Source organism: Amborella trichopoda, chromosome 13 (genome assembly GCF_054954075.1).
Source record: "Amborella trichopoda isolate Santa Cruz 75 chromosome 13, AtrichopodaSantaCruz75HAP2 v2.0, whole genome shotgun sequence".
NCBI lineage: Eukaryota > Viridiplantae > Streptophyta > Magnoliopsida > Amborellales > Amborellaceae > Amborella > Amborella trichopoda.
The window spans coordinates 14,448,572-14,472,651 of NC_142348.1; the positions used below are offsets into that span (position 1 = coordinate 14,448,572).

General features: G+C 35.8%; 1 long non-coding RNA gene and 1 other non-coding gene across 2 annotated transcripts; both read right to left on the reverse strand.

The window, feature by feature from the left end:
• Positions 1-572: 572 nt before the first annotated feature.
• LOC110006735 (uncharacterized) lies at positions 573-3,457 on the reverse strand. Its single transcript, XR_016047040.1, has 3 exons — positions 3,269-3,457; positions 1,610-3,175; positions 573-1,524 (listed from the first exon to the last, which is right to left on the reverse strand). It is a non-coding gene; the product is annotated as an uncharacterized LOC110006735 (long non-coding RNA).
• A 426-nt stretch (positions 3,458-3,883) lies between these two features.
• LOC18428073 (beta-glucuronosyltransferase GlcAT14A) lies at positions 3,884-22,146 on the reverse strand. The gene is made up of 4 exons (XR_002279954.2): positions 20,672-22,146; positions 10,019-10,094; positions 9,802-9,917; positions 3,884-9,463 (listed from the first exon to the last, which is right to left on the reverse strand). It is a non-coding gene; the product is annotated as a beta-glucuronosyltransferase GlcAT14A (transcript).
• Positions 22,147-24,080: the final 1,934 nt, after the last annotated feature.

Sequence of the window (24,080 nt, forward strand, 5' to 3'; positions counted from 1 at the left end):
AAGAAGTAGGACCCACCATTGTGATCATAACCTGTTCTAGGGGATTCCAATCCCTCTCTATACCATTTATCATTTCATTGGACGAGGACCACCCCATGGAATATGCAAATGAGTAGCCATTGGATATATTATACACTTCCAATCTAGATGTGTAATAACAAATCATAACATGTAATAACTTCGGCATTGACGCATTTGCATCAAGTAACATTCACAATTGATGCTTCTATAAAAGGAAAACTATGTACAAAACCAGCCCATTCAACAATTAACCTGTAATAATTTAAACATATATAATTCAAAATACAAGAACTAAGAAATCAACTCATTCAAACATACATGCACAATGCAAGCAGTATGAAATCAGCCCATTCAACAATAACTTGCAATAACTTGAACGCTACATATATTCAGCACTGATGCATCTGTATCAAGCAACATTCACAATTCATGCACCCATAAACAATAACCTGTAAGAAATCAACTCATTCAAATACAAATGCACAATGCAAGCAGTAAGAAATCAACTCATTCAATAATATCTTGCAATAACTTGATCACTACTTATATTCAACACTGACACATCTGTATTAAGCACCATTCACAATTCATGCATCCATAGCAAAAACCACGTACAAAACCCCATTCAACAATAACCTATAATAGTTTAAACATGCATAATTCAAAATGCAATAGAATGAACACAATATACAAATTTCATATGAAATGCAGAACAATGTTTAATTACTAGTGCTAGCGACTTTGGTAGGCCTCCCACAATTGCGTTGCTATGGCATCTCGCAGATTGACGCCAACGTCATGATCAAACATGCCTCTGAGTCAATTGTAAAAAACCATCATCTCCGTCAATTACGAGTTGACTCTCAACCCTCCTTCGAAAACGCAGCTCCCTTCTGCTATCGACTCCTCGAGTCATCATGATATAGTTGTGCAATATTGCACATACAATAACTACATCAACCTGTGTTCGTAAAGGATATTGCATTTGATTCATAAGTACAGGAAATCTAGCCTTCAAAAGTCCAAATGTCATCTCCACCACATTTTAAGCGTAGAATGCCACTTGTTGAATAACTCTTTGTGATTCTGGGGAGCTCGGGGGCCTGAAGTAAACGGACTCTTCGATACAAACCACGAATAGTAGGATACCCACCATCTATAAGGTAATATTTCCCTGTACCTTGTTTGTGCAATGAGTATATTGTAAGGCCAAATATTACACTAGAAATATTGTACAAACCGAAGCAACGAAACATAAGAAGGAACGAAGTTACCCTCAAGCACTGCAAGCGTACTGCCTTCATTACTAACTGTGTCATATAGGAATTTAGAATCTGATGCGGATCCTTTCCAACCTTAAAGTACATAATGGAAGCACATATCGAAACCAACCGCAACCATAATATTCTAGTTTAAAAAACCTTTTTTGTTTCGAAAACGATTATGCAATCGACTACGAACTCGAGCAGGGACATGAGTCACATCAATAGCTCCAACACAATCCTATTAAGAGAAAAAATCAACATATTATATATTAATTCTCAATGGATGTGAGAATAACAATGTGAATTATTTGACACTCGCATACCTTGAAATATGGGTAAAATCGTAGCGTATCACTAGTAATGTGGGCCGATGTTTCATTGCTTGCTGGTTGCAGAAACAAGGGTTCCAATTGTAAGATGGCTTGTAAAACTCTATGGAAGTAGTAACTTCTGGTCTACCTTGAATGTTGGAATCGTTCCTGGACCACCTTATTCCATTGATTGTGTGTGACGATGCTTAAAACTATGGCTACTTGTTCATCAACTATCAAATATCTTGTATATGTAATGTTTATCCTCTACTTTAACAAATTACATAGACTGATAAAAACACAACTTTTCATTCGTAATTGGTCAAAGCACTTACGAGGGTGCCCTGACAGCAAGTATTGGACATAATTAGCCCAAGTAAAAATTGAAGTAAGAACATGCCTTCTCCTCTTTTGCATAGTGATATACCAACATATAATGCACCACATTATATATGTAAGATATAAGATTACCACCAACCGACGCTGTTGAGGATCCATAACTAGAAATAGAAGATGACACCCACCTTAAATTAAAGCAATATTTTTAATCAAACCATAATATGAAAGAAGCCATCCACATCCATAAAGAAAACCATGAAACAATTATTGACATTAAATTGAAAGAAACCTTCCACATACAAATGAAAGAATTTATCCAATACATATTTATAAAATACAAACCATAAAATATACTCTATCAAACCATAATAAGAAAGAAGCCATCCACATCCATAAAGAAAACCATGAAGCAACATTTAATATTAAATTGAAAGAAACCATCCGCATACAAATGAAAGAATTTATCCAATACATATTTATAAAATACAAACCATAAAATAATCTCTATCAGACCATAATATAAAAGAAGTCATCCACATCCATAATGAAAACCATGAAACAATCTTTGATATTAAAATGAAAGAAGCCATCGAATTACAAATGAAAGAAGTCATCCACATACATATTTATAATATGGAAACCATATAAAGTAAACATATCAAGTATTTAGAGGTGTTTCACTTCTTCATCCAAGTAAGCCTTTAGTATTCTTGGATCTGGTAAGTTTAATAACATCTCTGCCTTTATAGAATCTTGGAAGATCCTTGCCGCCGTTACAAAAACATCATCACCAAGTTCACCTGCTCTCCACATGTCTTCAACAGTCTTTAAGGCGTCTCTCCTAACTTTGGACGGAACATCTACCACAAGAGTACTGCTGTTACCTGCGATTTCACGTGCTAGCATCTTAATGTTATCGATCACCTCTATCATGACTTTAGTCATGGAGTAATTGGAGGTGGGTTGCTTTGATCGGCGTTGTGTTCTTATAGGAGTATGAAAACGTCGTCTTTTTTATCCTAATGATACTGGGTCATCAGATGAGGATGAGCTAGATTGGACCTGGACTTCTACAAGGGGGTCATTAGAGAATGGAGTTTCGGGCCTTTCTGACTCAATTGTAATGCCACCCTCAGTCGATTTGTACATCCCATCTGCTGTGTTGCCCACATAGATCTTACTGAGGAGTGAATATTCGGGCAACATCTTGTTATGATATTTATTTGCCCATTCATTCTCCTACATATAAAAGGTCATAAATTATTTTTAGCGATATTCGTATTTGAACATATTCAAAATTTTTAAAGCTTATGCAAATGAGTAATTACATACCGCTAAGTAGTCAATCCAAACGGCACTGTCGACGGTTACTATCCTCCTCCTTGCATCCCATCCAAACCCGGATACATTCATAAGTTTTTTTATGTCACTGCACATGGTTTTGAAGAACTTGTACTTGCTCTTTAACCTACTTTCCGTGTTTAATGGCCCAAATTTAATTGTCATCGATTCTACCATCCGTTTCCAATAACCTTTTTTAAAGCCCCGCCCCCCCCCCCGCCCCCCCTTGCCTTGGATACAGCCCTACTCTCTTTTCCCATAAGTTCAATGAAATGATCCTCTTCTGCCTGTATCCATTGCAAGTTTCTCTTGGATCCTATATTCTCATTTTGTATGCTTGATGACGTGCTTGGATCCATTCTAAAATATAGATACAACAAATCTATTATATTCTATATAATCATATGTTGTGCTCTCTCTCTCTCTCTCTCTCTCTCTCACTCTCTCGACAAGATTATAATGGCACACGACATTTGAACATACATAGAATAACCTATAATAGTTTAAACATATATAATTAAAAATGCAAGAACTAAGAAATCAACTCATTCAAATACACATGCACAATGCAAGCAGCAAGAAATTAACCCATTCAACAATAACCTGTAATAACTTAAGCACTACTTATATTCAGCACTCATCTGTATCAAGCAACATTCACAACTCATGCATCCATAAAGAAAACCATGTACAAAACGAACCCATTCAACAATAACCTGTAATAGTTTAAACATACATAATTAAAAATGCAAGAACTAAGAAATCAGCCCATTCAAACACACATGCACAATGCAAGCAGCAAGAAATCAGCCCATTCAACAGTAACTTGTTATAACTTGAGCACTACATATATTCAACACTGGTGCATCTGTATCAAGCACATTCATAACTCATGCATCTATAAAGAAATCAGCCCTAAATTTTTTTTTTTTTTACCAATTTTCACTCAGAAAAAGCTCAGAAAAAGCTAAGAAAAAACTCCGAAAAAGCTAAGAAAAAGCTCAAATATCAGAGCTCAAATAAAAAATACTTTTTTTTTTTACTGATTTTGCCAATTTAAAAAAATGAAAAACCTTAGAAAAAGCCCTTAAGTGTAATGTATTCGTACTCTGATCAGACCTCAAAGATCAGAGCTCAATGAAATTTATAATGTATTCGTACTCTGATCAGAGCACAAATATCAGAGCTCAAAGATAAAAAAAACCTCATAAAAAGTTGAAAAAAAGCCCTAAACGTTTTTTTTTACCAATTTTCGCTCAGAAAAAGCTCAAATATCATAGCTCAAATAAAAAATATTTTTTTTTTTACCAATTTAAAAAAATGAAAAACCTCAGAAAAAGCCCTTAACTGTGATGTATTCGTACTCTGATTAGAGCTCAAATATCAGAGCTCAATGAAATTTTTAATGTATTCGTACTTTGATCAAAGCTCAAATATCAAAGCTCAAAGATCAGAAAGACCTCATAAAAAGCTCAGAAAAAGCCCTAAACTTCTTCTTTTACCAATTTTCGCTCAAAAAAAGCTCAAATATTAGAGCTCAAATAAAAAATACTTTTTTTTTTTACCGATTTTACCAATTTAAAAAAAAAAATAAAAACCTCAAAAAAAACCTTAAACTGTAATGTATTCGTACTCTGATCAGAGCTCAAAGATCAGAGATAAATGAAATTTATAATGTATTCATACTCTGATCAGAGCTCAAAGATTAGAAAAACCTCAGAAAAAGCCCTAAACTTTTTTTTTACCAATTTTCGCTCAGAAAAAACTCAAAAAAAGCTCAGAAAAATCTCAAATATCAAAGCTCAATAAAAAAAACTTTTTTTTTTACCGATTTTACCAATTTTAAAAAAAAAAAAACCTTCAAGTACAATCAATTTACCACATTTGCATGGACAGTTTCACAAAGGCCATACTGGAGTTTCTGTATTGATAGATTCATAGAACATTAAACATTCATAATTACCAAGGAGAATTCATATCCAATACATAGAAGCTACATCAGTGAATTCATCATAGAAGCACTCGCATAAGATTTCAAAACCAACCCAATATTTCAATTTCACAATACTTCAATTTCACCAACACACACGTGTGCGTGATGTAAGAGAGAGAGAGAGCATGGTTATTTCTAGACATTGAGCAAATTATATATTATACCCATTAATCAACAGCCATGAAAAGAGAAGCCCAAAGTACAACAACATTTGAGAAATGAACAAAAATCAAATAATCCACGATCAAAGAATACGACTCCAAATAATCAAATAGAAACACTAAGTTCCAGCAAACATTAAACACTTAAGGGTGATGAATGGATCATTAGGAGCAAAGAATAATCACCATTTATGAGAAATCTTCTCTACCCAAGTAGTATTTACATTTAAGAGATAAAATCAAGTTTATGACAAACATAAGTTACATTGTGTTGTTTAGTCAAGAAACTAGGGATGGAAACAATTTATCAGTATCACATAGATAATCTGAAAAATTCTAAAATCTGATCTAACAAGTAATGATAAAAAAGAAACATGATATAATTATAGTTAAGCCTCTTCAAACAATGTGAACTAAGCACCTCAAATGTTATTACGGAATATGTTTGCCATTTAAGTCATTTGTCAAAGAAATGCAAATAATGACCCACCTGAATTGGTAAAAAAATAACAATTATGAAAACATGAGAAAATGAGTCCACATTATAGAATACAAGAACCTCCAGGCAGCCAAGAAACATAAATACCTAATAGCTCCATATCACTGAATTTCTACCACAAAATATAAAAAAGGGTCATTAATTCCTAGAAGTCGAGTTTTTGAAGTTCTAAATAAAACTAGAGAAGCCTGATGAAATTTGTTTGTTTGATGGTGAAGACTCATGAAAATGAAACATTCAAGCAAGTTTCCCCGAATTTTTGACCAAAAGCCAGATTAAATGGATGAGTTGAGGTGAGGTGTATTGTTTGCAAAAAAACTTGATGGGCCCTAAAAGTTCCAGAACAACATACGATCCATGTAGCATAAAATTAGAGAAAAATGGACGAAATCGAAAAAGAAAAAAAGTTCCTCAATAAGAACAGAAAATTTGCAAAGACAGACTAAAATGTTCCATGGAGCCTGCAAATCCCACATTGATTTGATTCTAAGTAGGGAATAGATAAAATGGGTCTTAGGGGGAAAAAAAAACTTTTAAAGATAATATTTGGAAGGAAGTCTTAAAAACCTTGAAGCATTTTGGAAATAAACCTTAAAACCTAATAAAATTAATGGAAAAAATTGCTGAAAATACATTTTTCTTCCATTTTTCTCATCTGAAATATATGAGATGGGCACAATCAACTCTCTATAACTCAAGTTCTCTAAGTTTCTAACCTAATCACGGTGAAATAGAAGCAAACAAAAAGCATGTTTCCCGACCAAGATCTTTTACCGCAGAAGGTATGGCTTAGTAGTTGCAGAATCGGAAAATTGTATCCTGGTGAAAAGAGAAACCCCAATCCAACAAAATGGAAGAAACGAAGCCATAAATATAATTCTTCTTAATCAAGCTCTTTACAAAAACTAAGGTCCCAAGAATTGTAGATGCAGAAGGCATAAGATTATGGAACCAAAAGAAAAAAGAAAGAAAAGAATAACAAGAACCAAATTCAAGAAAAGGCTAACTTTCTCACAAAAAAGAACCAAATGCAAGAGAACAAATCCACAAGAAACACTTTTTCATACAAGCTCTGCAATTTAATGCCCCTACACTTGTAGAATTGGAAGTAGAAGCTACATAAAAAAATAGAAAAAACTAAAACCAATAGTGAATTGCAAGATATATGAACCCACAAAAAGTTTTTTTTTTGTTTTTTTTAAATCAAGCTCTGTATTGTCAAAAGTTCCTAAGAGTTGCAAATGAAATTGAGAAGAACCTAGACTAAATAATAATAATGATAACCTTCAAAATAAAGAACAAGAAATAAGTAAATGAATCCATGAAAATAATTCTTCTCAATCAAGCTCTGCAATTGCAAAAACTAAGGCCCAAGCATATGGAAAATGAGAAACTAGAAGATGCGCAGACAAGAAAAACCCGAGAACTAAGAAAAGGCGGTACCTGCTAAAATTTGGTAGAGAGAAAGATCAGAAATCCGCCATGAAAACACACTCTCTCTTTCTCTCTCTAAAGCACTCACTTTCAAACACACACTCTCTCTATTTCTCTCTCTAAAGCACTCTCACTTTCAACAATGTTTCTATAACGTTAGGCACACAAGGCATTTCATGAGCAAGTAACATCCATTGCCCATTTTCAAACAGTGAGAAAGTAACAAAGAGAAAGAGAGAGAAAAAAAAAAAACTAAGAAGACCCAAATTGGGAGTCAACAGAGAGAGAAAATGCCACAAAAAAACTTGTACCCTAAAATCATGGGGTATAAGAACTCTAAGCTTCAAGAGCTCAATAACAAACACAGAGATCAATAATAAGAGCCATTTGTTTCAAGAGCTCAAGAACAAACACAATGATCAGTAACATAGAGAATAAAGTGCATACCTCAAGATCAATGGCAAGGATCACAGGTTTGCCTGAGATAGTGGCGTGCTTTGCAGGCTCAACGGCGAGATGGGAAGTCGCAAAAAGAGGGACACTCAACGGGGTGGATGCTCAGCGGCACAGAGAGGAGTGCTCAGTGGGGTGGGTGCTCAGCGGGGGCGGGAGTGTGCTCAGAGATTAGGGTTTTATCGAAGGGGAGGGGTGCTCTAGGTTATCGAATGGGGAGGAAGTTTAGAGCTTCATATTTGAGGTTCCGACCTTTGGGTCGGAACTTTTTTTACACAGGGGTGTGGGAAGATGAAAAATTTCAATTTGGGGTTCTCATTTTTATCAAACACGAAAGGTTGAGAAGTTCTCAACTTTCAGAAGCCACTTCATATTATCAAACAAGTTTCTCCCCAAGCCTCTCTTTTTTTATCAATATTAAAAAAAATCTATTTTTCAATATTAGAAAAAAAAATTTGTGAGAAAAATGAGAAGAGAGAAAGACAAGGGGTTTATAAAATAATAGAAAAAAAAAATTCATTCGAACTTTTGTTTGGACTAAAAAGATAGGCAAAGCTAATCCAGAGGTTAGAAAATATAATATATGAATCTCTATACCACAAATGTTTTAAAACCTTGGGTCTAGAAATGAAACCCAAAAAAGTGTACGGATACATTTTCTGCAAATGACATGACCAGTCCCACCAGTTTAACGACCTATAGGATCCTGAATACGCTGATAGGCATTGCAGCAACTATATTTACGCTCTTCAATCATCCCATCTAAGTATACAAGAACAAATTGAAAAAGGTGATGATACCCACTATGCGCCACCGAACCATGCAAATTGCCCACGTTAAATTCCCCCCTTATTGCTTCGGCCCTCCACAAGACCACAACTTTGCTCCAGTAAAATACCTCAAATCACCACAAAACTAATTTAATTCCCAAAACAATTACAAGAGTGGAGAACCAACAAACCCCCTGAAAGAGTAACCATAACCAATAACCCCTGAGAGAGTCTCATCAGAACCTAGCATGAGAGAGACCCTTAAAAACGAGAGAGAAAATTGATGACCCATAAAAGGGTAGAGAAAGAATTGCAACACATCAAGATGCCTTCTCAAAAGAGGAGATGGGGGGAGAGAGAAAGGAAACTCACACGCACTGCCTAGACTCTAAAGTCCCATTTGCGAGCAGCTTTGACACCAAAGCACCAAGCCTCTTAGCCTGAGGACCAGGCTTCAAAACATTGGGGTCACCCCAGCTTGAGCATGGGTCACCCCACCTACTACCCAAACACCAGCCATCAGGAACCACTCGATTGGACCCACGACTCAAGACCGCTTATCAATCTTATTAAGAACTGGCTCATCTTCTTTAAACTGCCTAGCAAAGGCATATCCACTCTCTAGCATTTTATCATAGTCTTCTACACCTAAATAGTGAGGCATTGGTTTAGAAGGGGTGTCCCAAACCATGTGTCGAAGGTCACTATTGACTGTTTTGTTTTGAAAATCCACAGAGTTGCAGATAAGTGTGGGGAAATAGCCTTCATTGGCGATCAATACATTAGTGAAATACATGGGGAGGGTTCGAGGGAGGTTATCCCAACCCAATACCAAGAAGTCCACAAAGACCCGGCTAAGAATAAGCCATGGGGAACCTGTTAACATAGATTGTTACCAAATTAAAAAGCAAGATATACTCAATAGAGGTATTAGTTCTATGAAAGACAAAAACAGCTATCAAAATGGGTAGCTGAGATCAAAATTGGGAGTTTGATGCGTCAGAGTGAATAATTGCTAATCCAAAATCAATGGAGATTTGGCAAGACCAATGATGTTGAGAGGTTGGCTTTTCCTTTGTTCTTCTTACTTTTTTCTCTCCCCAGCAATCAAAGAGAAGAGTTTTTGGACAAGAAACTCAATTGATTTGATGAATAGTGCAAGGATACATAAAGAAAAAATGTATACAACAAGCAAATTTATAGAGAAGACTGACCTGTGAAGAACTTGAAAGCATTTGGGGTAGGTCTCCGTTCTGATGCATGGAAAATATCATATCTTGTTACCAAATAGAGCTGTGGATCCACTACAATCTGGCAGACTCTCTGATCCCTGCAGAAGCAGAAACTATAAAGACCCATAACATCCAGTAAAGGAAAACAACCGAACAATTTTTTATTTTGAAAATAACATAAACAACAGAGTTTGCATACTCTTTCCACCCAAGGTCACTGGTATGATCTATGAAGTTCAAATCCCTCGGCACTAATGAGAAGACATGGAGTAAATCTGCATCACAAATAAACACATGAGTATTAATTTGTTCCCTTCCCCTGCCCCCACTTCTTCTTGCAGCATCAAGATACATGTAGCACATGATAGTTAAAATGCCAATTAAATGGGATATTAAAATGCTTGAGCGTTATTCGATAAATCAGTTCAATACTAGACAAAAACGAAAGAATACTAGACATAGAATGGGGAAATATTCATAAATGAGCATAAATTTACCTGACATCATCATTATCGTCGAAGCCCTTTCCCAACTAATTGGGATTTGGCTACATGAATCCTGATCTTTCATTCTGCTCTATTAAGGGCTATACCGTCAGTGAGGCCTAAACTCCCCATATCTTTTGTCACTACTTCCAACCATGCCCTTTTGGGCCTACCCCTTGCCCTTGTATGGTCTTCTAGTTCAACTTACTCGCATCTACTTCAACTAACTCGCACGTCCTAACGGGTATTGTACTGGGTTTGCAACATACATAGCCAACCCACCTACGTCTACTTTCTCTCATTTCAACTCCTATTGGTGCCACACCTAAATTTTTCAGAATATATTTATATTGAATTCTATCCCTTCTTATCTTTCTACTCATCCATCTCAGCATCCTCATCTCAGCTACACTTAGTCTACGTGTATATTCATAAATTCACCTGACATCAAATATGAGAAAACCAGCAAATAAGACAACTTTAATAGGTTGCATGATACGAGAGGTGGCCATCACAGTACCAATATAATTTGGAAAGTTCTTGGAGATCAGGTCTAATCATAGGAGCTAACATACCTGCTCAAGTGTTTATTTTCAAGTATGCGAAGAATGCCGCAAACAGAGAACTCTAGTGAAAAGGAAGTCTAGGGAACAATTTCTGCAATCTATGTGGCGGTACCAACAACTTACTGGATCCTTTACCAATCCATGAGACAACTCATTGAAACCTTGAGATAATACAAGTCAATACCACGCCTTCAGAGTTTCTACAAATGGCCAAAAATCAAAACCCTACTCTAGTTATCCTTTTCCTTAAACATCATGGCAAAAATATGAGCACTTTGGAAGAATCATTGCCCTAGAAAGTATGGTCATTCTCATTGTCAGAAACCAAAAAGTAAAATATTATTGAAAAGCATGTGGTCTGATATTCTCACACTTCAAGATTTTCCAGAAATCACAATAATGGTAGAATGTCTGATTAGAATCCACTTCATCTTGTTCACTTTTTTTTGCACTTTTTGAACTATTCACCAATATAATATACATAGTTCCCTTTTCTTTTATAATATTTTCCCATAATTACTACTTTTTCTATCAACAATTTTCCCACAGGTATTATGATAGTAAAAATATATAAAGAGCTATTAAGCAAGTACTAAGCATATCTAGAAAAATTGTAACTATCTAGTACTAATTTGAGAGGTACTGGAAAGACAAAGGCAGGTCCCTTATTGTAACAACTTTTCCCCAAAAAGGAGTTGGAATTAGGTTCGGCTTCTTATATGCAAAGAAATCATAGACCTAATAGCAAAATTAGAAGGATAGAAAACAAAAGTTGAAGCACAATACTCTCTTGAAAAAGTGCATAGTTTACCTGAAGATGTAAATCCAACAGTATCAAGACTGCTTGAATTCAAGCCATGTAACATGCTCTCCAAAGTTAAATATAATCAACAAGCAGATGGCTTTAAAGAACGTATGTGTATATGTTACCAATCACAAAGAGTTATGAAACTTTCTATTTCTAAAATTATATATTAAGGATTGTTTACATCTTACACAGATCCGGTTGAGAAATTTTTGGGCCGTGAAAGTAGAATTATGGGGATAATTTTCTGCAAGTTAGTAGATCTTCTGATTGCTAGTCCATAGATTTTCCCACATGACCATTTAAATCCCCTTCTAAGAAAGCTCTCTCTCCATTTGGTATTCCTTGGACTAATTCATGTCCTTCCAAAGTTGTCTTTTAAACCTATCCTTCAGTCTTATTTGTGGCGCATAAGCACTTATTACATTAATTATCTCCTAACATAAGTTTGATTAATAGGAACCTATCACCTATACTTTTAACATTTACTATTTTATCCTATAAATCTTTGGCTACTATTATGCCTGCGCCACTTCTATTATTATCCTTTCCTCTATACCAAAGTTTATATCCATCAATTTCCTTAGCATTTACCCCTTACCACTTAGTGTCCTATAGGCAAGCTATGTTAACTCTCCTTCATCTCATCGTATCCACTAACTCCATATTCTTAACTATTAAATTTTCTAGACGAATCATATTCTCTTAGACTAGCTTCTTTACCAATGCTCGTTCAAAATGGCATGGGAACCATTACTTATCACCTCAACTGGGAAACGTTGCAGCACGTCGTTTTTCAGGGGATGCTCTAGCTAAACCTTGTTCATTTCTCACGCACCCAAGTGTTAGAACAGCGCATCGCTTAGCTTGAGCATATAACATCGGTTCTGAATTCATAAAAAAATGTAGTAAAGTTTTACACTAGGTTACCTAACATAACCCTCCCCCTTTAACCGGGCTACAGACCAGCCACGATGGAGTTTTCTAATTGTTGCATTCTCTACTGTAATTTATGTTTCAAGTTATGAACATCACAAACAGGCTATTGTTTATTAATCCCATCTAAGATAGATTAGTTTTGGTGACTGCAAGGGGACGGGTTGTATTGTCAAAAACATCTTCCCATAGATTGAGATGTTAAATTGCATATTGTACTTAGAAACATCATTCAATAATGATTATTAATTGTTCCATAGTGCCCAAGTCTAACTGCTTTAGGTGCATCAATTGTTTAATGTATTCATACTCATAAAAATAAATATTTGCAAACATAATAAAATCATCAGTTATTTACTTAAGCAAATTCTCAAAATAAGGTACGTGCTAGCTATGAGAACTCAAATTTTATGAGATAGCAGCTACTAAGCAACTTCCATGCAAACTGGATGAAATGAACCATGGATGCAGGGAGTATAGTTGGGGGGTTGGCAACCCCCTTGGAAGGCTCCGGCTATCCGAGCCAGAGCTAGAGCCAGAGCCAGAGTCAGAGCCTGAGTGGAGCTCTCTCCCTCAACAAGGAAGCTTGTTCTCTATCTTATAGGGATCTTGATCCCAAACTAAAAATGGGGCATGAATATGATTTGAAAGAATCTCGACCCTAGGGGACGTTTCAGAAAATTTTGAATTTTGAACCTGTCGTCTTTGGTTTTAGCTATATTTCACAATTACCAGGGTGGGGCAAAAAACAACTTTGGGATTGAAAGTGAAAGTATGGAGCGAGGAAGCTGCGAAGTCATGTGGTCCCGGGAACGAGTTCTGTACATGGGGAAATGTAGGGATCGAGATCCTTGACTTTTAGGGATCGAGTTCCATATCTGTAAAGGAGTGGATCCCTTATAGGATGGAATTCCGCCGGGTTAGGATCAAGGTTCCCGAAGTTCAATTATCCATTGTATTATGATCTAGGTGTGAGTTCCATTTAATAGAGTTTTTAACTTTTCCAAATTCACAAAGCCAGGTATCAATGTAAACAAAAATCATTTCATTGAAAATCTCTTGGATTTTTTGTAACCAATGGAGTAAGATATCACAAATGAGTAGTGATACTACAAACCAATATGATAAGTTCTCCTTTGCAAAATAAGAAAAAAAAGAGTAGGACATTGCCAAATAAAATTCCCCATAGCTCTCCTCCATCAAAGATTGCTAGGGGTTAAATGACCTCTACACGAGAGAGACCTCAAATTTCCAAACATACATATTATTCCGTCACTAATAAGGCAACTCCATGTATGAAGCGATTTACTTAACCAACAATTAAGCAATAGAAGCCCTTTAGGGAAGTGGACAAGACCCAATATAATAGTCCCAAGGAAGTTCATCGTATTTTTCATGATCTCATTCCTCAATAGAACCGCAATGCATTCCTTTGTATCTCATCCCAACTTCCTTCTCTCTCCTTGCGCTTTCTTGTTGCCTTTTATTGAAATTAGGAACAAGTCATAATTCATAAGGTGTGTAAATTTATGAACTACAAAATATATATGCAATGTTTAAAAAAACTTGGGGAGGCACCTACACGGATGGAGGGCTCCTGGCTGCCCAGCGCCCCAGGTGGAAGAAATAGGGGTGGGAGATGTCCAAAAAATATGTTTTAGGACCAAATTATGTGTAAAAAAGTATATTAACACGTTTTGAATACATTTTTTACGTTCAATCAATCCAAACTCCAAAGACAAACCAAAGAATTTGAGATTTGGACAATTTGTTAATAATACATTAAGAAAAATAGGAAAATAGAATCTAACATTCAAGTTCAGTACTAGTCCACTAGTAGACTAGACTACAAGCACTAGGTACTAACATAATCACAAGGAAAATATTACAATCATATAGTCTAAGTCACAATTCACAATAATAAATTATAGTCTAATTAATCCATACTCTATAGTACAAAACCCAACCCAAACACCATAGAGCACACTGGTTGAGTCACGAGATTGCAAGTGCAAGCACTTGACACCGTGAATCAACATATTCAGGTGATAAACGAAGGCATTGGTCTATCAGTGCCTGAAGGGCACTACGCCATAACACATAGGCCATAGTCCATCCACTCCATACCATTACCATGATTACCATTCCAGTCCACATTCCATATACTCCATACCAGTACCACGATTACCATCCCAGTCCTTACTCCATACTCCATATACATAATTCAAAACTTCGAATTAACCGATGAAAGTAACTGGAAAGCAAAAATGTGTGTTTTTCTTCTTTATTTTTGCACCTAATACATAAAAAAGGGGGTTTAGGACATATAAAACCCAAATAAACCCCCTTATGTTGGGGTAAAAATGGAAAAATGCCCCTCCATGAGGAGTGTTTTTGCTCCTGAGCGCTTGCCTATGCGCTGGGCACGCACCTCAAGACCAAGTGCCTAGAAGGGCTGCCTAGGCCTGCACGATGCACCCAAACCCCAGTGCCTAGAAGGGCGGACTAGGTCTACGCGATGCACCCAAATCCCCCTAGCCTGCTTAGGCAGCCGCCTAGGCACTAGGCGAGCCATTTTTCTTTACATTGTATTTACAAAATCATGGCATTTAAAGAGTTTATAGGTCATAGAAAAATTGAGATCCAGTGATCCACACCCCTTGTATATGAACCAAGAAATGTGTCATTGAAACTCGCACCAGGATACTTGATTCCATCTTGGTGGAATCGCAATGCTGCTGACTTATGAAACGATGATTTTTGGTATAAGGATCTGGGTCCCAATAACATAAGATTGAGATCTCTGATTTCCCATATCAAGACCCTTAATATCAAGGAATCACCTAGAATTGATATCCCATGTTTGGAGCCCTGAACGAGATATGAGAGCGAAAGCAGCCCCTACTTAGAAGATCTCCATAACTATGAAATATTTTTTGTTTTCGACAAGTTTCTAACTAATAACCACTTACAAATGATTTTTGTTTTCCATTTTCATGGTTGTGATTTGGATAAGTAGTTGAAAACTGGCAAATCGACTCAAATTACCCGAGTCGACTTAGACTTGGGGCTCCCTAGTCTCGAAGAGTCCCAAATAGAGGAATTGCCATGATAGTCTACAACTGGGCGGTTCTCACTACAACGAATAGCCAAGTCTCACTTGGTTACGGACTCAAGCGATTCCTAAGTTCGGTTTTTATCATGGCCCTCCAATCTCATTTTCTGCAATTTTTTATGGGACTTTCAGCTTTAGAGGTAATAGTTATGCATGTGTTGATGACGCTATCAAGTGGATTACAAATTTATCATTTTTTAAATGACTAAATATACATATGGTTATTCTAGAATAAACCATACTAATAGTGAACTTAGAATTTCTTACTCCAAAACTTTTGATCATAAAATGCCCTTATATTGTATAAAATGACTTTTGATTATAAATAGTTCATGTATTTTAGGAAGGGTATTTTTGTTTTTTCAAAATCCATCAAAAACTCATTCAAATTTAAAAAGACTCCTTTGACTTGAATGATGATTATATTACAAGTAGTTAACTTTCTCTCAAAAAAAATGTTACAAATAATTTAAAATTACAAATACATCCTTTCAAAGTTGTAAAACAATCCATTGTTAATGTAATTTCTATTTGTGAAGGCATTCGATTGTCAAAAATTTCTGGACAGAAAATTCTACATTCACCATTAATATGGTGTATCCTAGAATAACTAATACATATTTGTATATATAGCCAAAAGATTTTATACTCCCACAGGAGTATACTATGCATTTACTCACTGGGGGTGAAACCTAGTGTAGGAGTAATTTTAGGACCCCAAATTTTGGGGATGCAACCTCTTCAATCTAGAGACTAAAAAAAAAGAAGAAAATCTCAATTGGACACTCTTATGTAAGAAAAAATATGATCTCTTAAGATTGAACAATGACTATCCAATTTTCGAAGGGTGAGATCTAAAGAGTCAAACAAAACTCATCATCATCATCATTTTAGCATTTTTCCAATTAATTGGGGTCGACAACATGAATCATGGTTCTCCATTCTGCTCTATTAAAGGTCATATCATAAGTGAGGCCATAAGTTCCCATATATTTTCGGACTACTTCCAACCATGTCCTTTTGGACCTACCCCTTGTTTTTTTTAGTCCTTCCACTTCAACTAACTTGCACCTCATTACAATTGATGTACTTGGTTAGCACCACACATGGCCAGCCCACCTAAGTTTACTCTCTCTCATTTTATCGCCTATTGATGCCACGCCTAAATTCTCTCGAATAGATTCATTTCGAATTCTATCCCTTCTTGTCTTGCCACTCATCTATCTCAACATATTCATCTCTGCTACACTCATTCTATGGGTATATTATTTTTTGTCTGCCCAACATTCCACCCCATAAAGCAAAGTTGGTCTCACCGCTGTCCTATAGAACTTGCCCTTCAACCTCATTGGTATGCGGTGATCACATAAAATTCCAGTTGTACATCTCCACTTCGCCCACCCAGCTCTAATTCTATGTGCGACATCTTTCTTGATCTCTCCATTTTTCTGGATTATCGACCCAAAAAGTGCGGTCTTTTTTGGTCTAAAAAGGATGATGACCTTAAACTTTCCCTTGACCCATCCCATGCCCAGGTAAAGGGGCATGGTTGTGTTAGGTAAAAAGCCAACATAAAATTTTACCTAAACCCATCATGAGTCAAACAAAACTCAAAATTCAAAAAAATTTCTTTTAACAATAATCATATAGTGATTCTTAGTTGGTTCCCTAAATTTTAGATTGAAAAAATCCTCCAAAGTAGGTCTTTTAAGTGAGGGAGTAGATGACCAACATGCCTTTGGGAGGGAGTAGATGACCAAACCCACTTCCCAAACAACGCTTCCAAGCGCTATGAAGATATAGAGCTTCAACCATGTGTCGATCCCACGCTCGCACTCCCACTCCCAACAACCATGACAAGAATAAAGAGATCAATTAATTTGTAAATTAAAGTCAATCTGATCATCATATATTAGTAGTTTCTCTCCCTATGAGGATATTTGATGTTTTGTATAATATAACTCAATGTGGTTTGTAGATGTTCTATAAATTTGTAAATTGCATTTTATGTATGTGTAAATCTATAATTGGTTTGACATAACTCTTCTGAAAGTCAATATAATCATAAGAGTACTAATCTGTTGAAACCAAATCAAATAATCATGAAAACTATCTATGATCATGAAGATGAAAAAAGAAAAAACAAAGAAAACCCATTGGATACCAAAACAGAATGTGTTAACATTCAAAGGTACTTCATGAGATTATATACTTTAAATCCAAGGATGAAGATGCCAATGACAACAAATGCATCTTTTTTTAGAATAATTTGGAAGAGAGAATACAGCACTATATTAATGTGCATGGTTGTGCTTTTCTTGACAAAAAGATGTAGATGTTAGTATTTTTTAGTAGAAAAAATACTTTAGGGTATTTTAAAATGAGTAATGACCTATGAGACCCTCCCACACCCATGTGTGTAGGACCTCAAAGGATCACCATTAAATTTGGCACAAATATCTAGAAAAGTCAAGTCCTACACCCATGTGATAACTTTTTTAGAGATCTGTGCCAAATTTAATAGTGATCCTTTGGGGTCCTACACACATGGGTGTGGAAGGATCTCATAGGATCATTACTCTTTTAAAATATATAAGTTCAAAATGTTACAATTTTGTAAACTATACTTTTGTCTCATAAAAATGAGAGAATGGTAGGGTATTTAGTTCCACATTGATAAATAGAATGAGAGACGAAGTATATATAGAGAAATCCTTTTCACCTTTATGTTCATTGAACAAAGGAGAGAAGGGGCGCTTGAGATACACTTTGTACAGAACATGAGGTGCACTTAGCCCGTGCACATGTAAACTCGTGCCACACACATTCTTAATCACAGCTAATGCCATTAGCCTCAGATATAATTGGCCACAGTTATCGTCATGGTTATCGGCAGCACGACTATCGGCCGTGGTTATGGGTGACGCGGTTATTAAATGCGACCATCAAAGCAAGTGCAACCATGGGCGTGCACCGCATATGGCCACCTAAGTGAGCTAGCATGATGCGCCTGCATAGGCAGCACATCACGGCGGTTTAGTGGTGGACATATCAAAGCGAAATAAGATTTCAGATTGACATCTTGATGCACTGATTTACCATAATAATAAATAGAGTCAATGGTTACGGTTACTCCACCATGGGAAGAACCATTTCTTTCTTTATAGGGGGGCCTCCATTCACAACACAGACTAAAGGTGCTCTCCGAACCATGCTGGACATTCCCCCCACAAGGGGAGAAAAGAGTTTGGAGGAGGTATAGAGCCCCCAAAAGCTCCTTAGAACCAGCTTTTCATGGTTCTAAGGGGGTTAAAGCGAAAAAATCAAGAACGATTTTCTTTTGTTCTTTTTTTTTAAATAGGATAAATTCTGTGGATTCTTTGTGCAAATGTTCGACTTGATTTTTATGCTATTTTTTGAAGGATCTTTGGGCAAAAAATTTTACTTTTTTTGTCATGAAATTTTGGCCTTTGGATCTTATGCACTTCTGAGTACTTTTAGACAATTAGTCTTTAGTATTTAGTATCTTTTGATATCGGTTATTACGTGCTTGATGCTATTTTATTTTTTTTAAGAGGTTTGGTAACTTGGTATATTGTTTTGTGTTTTATTCAATTTAATGAGTGGAATGGATTAATTAATTTTACATGGTAATTACATTTGGCAACAGAAACAAGATTGTTTTCTTTTGCTCTTTATCAGGTTATCAATGACAAAAAAATGGATGTATTTCATACAATACCAAATTAAAATGCCTACTATCACACAAATCACATATTCATGTTAACCTTTATATTCTTATATTTTCTATATTTTATTTTTACATTTTATTGACCACGTTAGAAGTGAAGCACCACATCCAGGTGCAAAATGCAGTGGACCCCCCTAGAGTTTTAAAATTTATTGACCACATTAGAAGTGAAGCACCACATCCAGGTGCAAAATGCAGTGGACCCCCCTAGAGAATTGATTCCATCCCGCATTTAACAACCTTGTGGGGGACGACTATTGGCCATGCTTAAGGGTGTGTCAGTTACGCCTACTATCAGCCATGGCTATGGACGCGTGGTTCATTTTTTAACTCAAATATTAAAAAATTGAACCAACGTGACCATTGGACAACCCAAAGTGGGGAGCAGTTATGGTTGTTAATAAAAATATGATTGTTAACCTCGATAAGACATGATTTGTCCAAGAACACACACTTCAAACAGTTAGCTTCCATTATTTGAAAGGGAGTCTAGACTCTCTATTTAACTGATTTGAACCTCTACTTCAAATAGTTTCATAACAGTCTCTCTCTTTCTCTATTTCACAAAAAAGCAAGGCAATAGACTGTTGTTTCGTGGTTCTTAGTTCTTACTGTTCTTGTGCATTTGAACGAGCAAGATCACTTTTATCATCTATTTCGTTGGTACTCTGTTCTTGCTGTTCCTGTACATTTGAACAATCAAGATTACTTTGATCTTGATAACACTAATGCACCTCAATAACATAGTGGGCAAATGTTATCTTGAGATAGTGTCAATAGACATGCCTTGAAACAAGAGGACCATAATTCATACGGTTTAATGTTTTAGAATCAACTCGTCACTGTTATTGGGAATCTCATCATCTTTTAGCCCCGCTTCATCCACCTCCCAAATCAGACTTAGAAGAAAGAAAGATGGGACCATTTTTGCTTCAACTCCCAGTTTGTTAAATGGGAAACTATGTTTGGTAAATTTTGAAAACCTTTAGAATCGTAGTAATTTTTATAATCAAATACATCAAGATGAGATATTCAAGGACCCAAGCAAACATTGCACATGCAGTTTATACCAGGAAATGCAAGGTAAATGAAGAGAAAAACCCTTGGACATAAAAGATCAACAAGAAGAACACCTAAATCACAAACCACTTTCGAACTATAAAAGATACAAACAAAATAAATAATATCACATACCATCTTGTGTTACAATGGGATAATCCGATGCCGTAAGAGTAATGAGCCAATCCCAACTACTACTAACCCCAAGCAAAATGGACGAGGCATGAAGCATTGAAGCCAAACAAGATGAACCCGCAAAATCAACACGATCACCCTTTGCAATAATATCAACATTCCCAAAAGCCATGAAAACCCTAAAAGCATGAACCTCTCTTGATAATTCCTCTCTCTCTGCTACAGAGGCTTCCGAATCAAGGTGAAGAAGATACTGATTTCTTGGGTGGTAAACTACCTTCAAAAGGCGAAGAATTCTACGCTTGTCACCATGAGAGCCGGAAATCCAATAAGCCAACACAGGAGGATAAGAAGGGCCTTTATGAACAAAATTTGAAGGCAAGCCAGCAGTTAAAAGGCAGTAGAGATTGAATGAGGATGAAGAACCGGAGATCGTGAAGATCAAAAGAAGGGCGCAGAGGATTGCAAAGAGATGTTTCTTCCTTTCTGTCATGGCTGAAGCCTGATGGAACATGAGTTCGGGCAAATAGCATCGTCTTCTTGCCAGGCAAAAGGAAACAGTGCAATCTGATTCCTCTTCCTCAATTGAGTACTGTGAATCAAGAGTAATAAACAGTACAATCTACTTCCTCTTCCTCAATTGAGAATGGTAAATCATCAATTACTCCTGTAACCTCAATTGAGAACCGTGAATCATCAATTACTCCTGCAACTTGAAGAAGCGAAAAAGGAACATGAGTTCGGGCAAATAGCATCGTCTTGTTGCTATGGGCAAAAGGAAACAGTGCAATCTGCTTCCTCTTCTTCAATTGAGAACTGTGAATCATCAATTACTCCTACAACTTGAAGAAGGGAAAATTAACCATGAATCCATGAAACTGAACTTGGACAAAACTCTCTTATTTTCGCTCTTTCAAGAACACTCATTTGTAAGGGAAACTGAACCATCTCTCTGAAGACTATTAATCTTCAACATGAATTGATGAAGTATTCATTTGACCATTAATCTTCAACATGAATTGATGAAGTATTCATGTGACCATTAATCTTCGACAGGAATTGATGAAGTATTAATTTGCAAATGCAAGTAATGCATGACGATAATAACCTGAAGAGAATAATCCTCTTCAAACTTTCAGGGAAAGAGTGCATTGGGCCTAGGAATTGAGGAGAGAGGGGACAGTTTACCTAGAGGAAAAAAAGGCAAATTACATTAAAAAAATGGGAAGAGAGAGAAAATAGGAATTACAGAGAGTGAATGGGAAAAGGATATTTAGAGAGAGAATTATCCAAAAAAGATTTTTTTTTTGAGCAGAAGGGTGGGAAAGTACAGTGATGCCGGGAATGGGAGGGTCCGCTTGACGCGTACGCAGGTATTACGTACGGTGAGTACGGATTCGACCGACAGTAATAATGTAGATGGTCGTTAGTGGCACAGAGAAAAGCCATGACATGCGAAAATATCATCCTCACTGTTGAGGGATTAAAAGCCCCCCATTTCACATGAGAGGATTTCCGTAAAAGGTTTGGTGTTTGGACACGGTTTTTATGAGTAGGAGTCCCCTCTTTATGATTTATTTTGGAGCTAGATTTTGGACTTAATTTTGAAGTGTATAGAATATGAGATTATTCATATGTAAAAATGTAAATTTACAAATTATGAATAATAATTTTAGATTACTGGTTCTTATTTTAGGAAAATTATATAAATATTTGTTTTAGTTTAAGTTATTCAGAAATTATGTAAAACTTTTTGTTATTACACATATGTCTATTTTTTTTACTTCATAACAATTTTTTTAAAAAAAATTACAAAACTATCTATTTTTGGTTTTTTAAAAACCGAAATAAGCTTGAGTTCAGTTTTTGAAAAACCAAAAAAGGCACCTCTCGAAACTTTCAGATTGAGAAATCAATTTAGTCTCTTCTGATGTATACAAGGCAAAACTGAGTCATATTGAGAGGGCCTATCTGAAACCAATCGAAGATGAGAGCATAGAAGGTCTATAATGGCATTTGCAGTTCCGAATTCGCTTTTGAACCAAGCCAATAGAGCATCGTTGGGCGCAAAAGTATTGGGAAATTGAGTTGGAGTAGGATTGGGTGGTTGAGGAGGGCCACAAGTTCGATGGTTGGGCACCATTAATTGAGGGGGGAGAGACATCGGATTGGGGCGTGAGAAGCCATTAGAGGTTCGGGTTGAGACCTCGTTTGCCATCGTAGATGCAAAGAGATGTTTCTTTTTTAATTCCGAATTTTCAATGGCGGAGGCTAGGAATTATATTAGGAGATGTCATTCGTGCATTTAGAGAGAGAAAAGTTAGGTAATATGTTATTTTTGAAGAAAGAGCTCAAGAGAGAGAATCGTGCCGAAATATATATTTTTAATGTTGAAAATTATATCTAAAAATCTATCGAGAAATTTACTTATGGACTGGTTAAATTTATAAGAGAGAGGAAAGAGAGAAAAAATTGCAAAAAGCATAAGTTTTGAGACCCAAAGGTTTGTAGAGAGCAAGATTTTGGAGACCGAAGGGTTGCACGTAGTGTTAAATGGACTGGGCCATTTTCGATTTTCAAAAACCAAAATCAGACGTATTTCTATTTTTGAAAATGGGCAATTTTATCTTTTTTTAAAAAAAAATAGTTATGAAGTTCAAAAAACAAACATATATGTAATAACATAAAGTTTTAGATCTTTTTGTAATAACATAAATTAAAACAAATATTTACATATTTTTGCCTTTTATTTTCTTAAAGAGACCACCACTTTACATCTATCTTAACATCTATCTTTAAGATGGATGTGTGATGCCTGAGGGGATATAAATGTAGTTATGTGTACGTGACGCATAAAGCACTTTTCAAAAATATTCTCTAGAAACTAGAGCTCCTAATTAGAATAAGAAAAAGTTTATACAGCTTTAAAATGCATAATTAAGGTGCACATCAAAAATCCATCTTTAAGATTGCTTTGAAGTTGGAAAACCCTTTAATTAATCATGTCAACTTCGAGATGTATGAATATTACAAAAATAAAAATATTTTGAGCCCTGAAAATAATGTATGTTGCAACATATTATAAGGAGTATTCATTTTCAAGATTTTCATGTGTTTATAAATCTACTTTAGAATTATTTTTAGAGTTTAAATTTTTATAATTATATATCAAAGTTAATTATCAAGCTATCCCAAGATTTTTTGACACCAAAATTATATTTATAATAAAATTTGAAATAAAATTTGGAACTGCAATCAAAGTTGTAACTTTATGCAAACCACACCCATTAGAATAAGGTTAATCCTTTCTCACTGTTTATTGATATGGATGGTGAGATACTTTAGAGGGAAATTGGGGCACCTAAAGGCCCAAAACTTTTTTGGGTCCCGTGAGTCTTCACGTATAGTC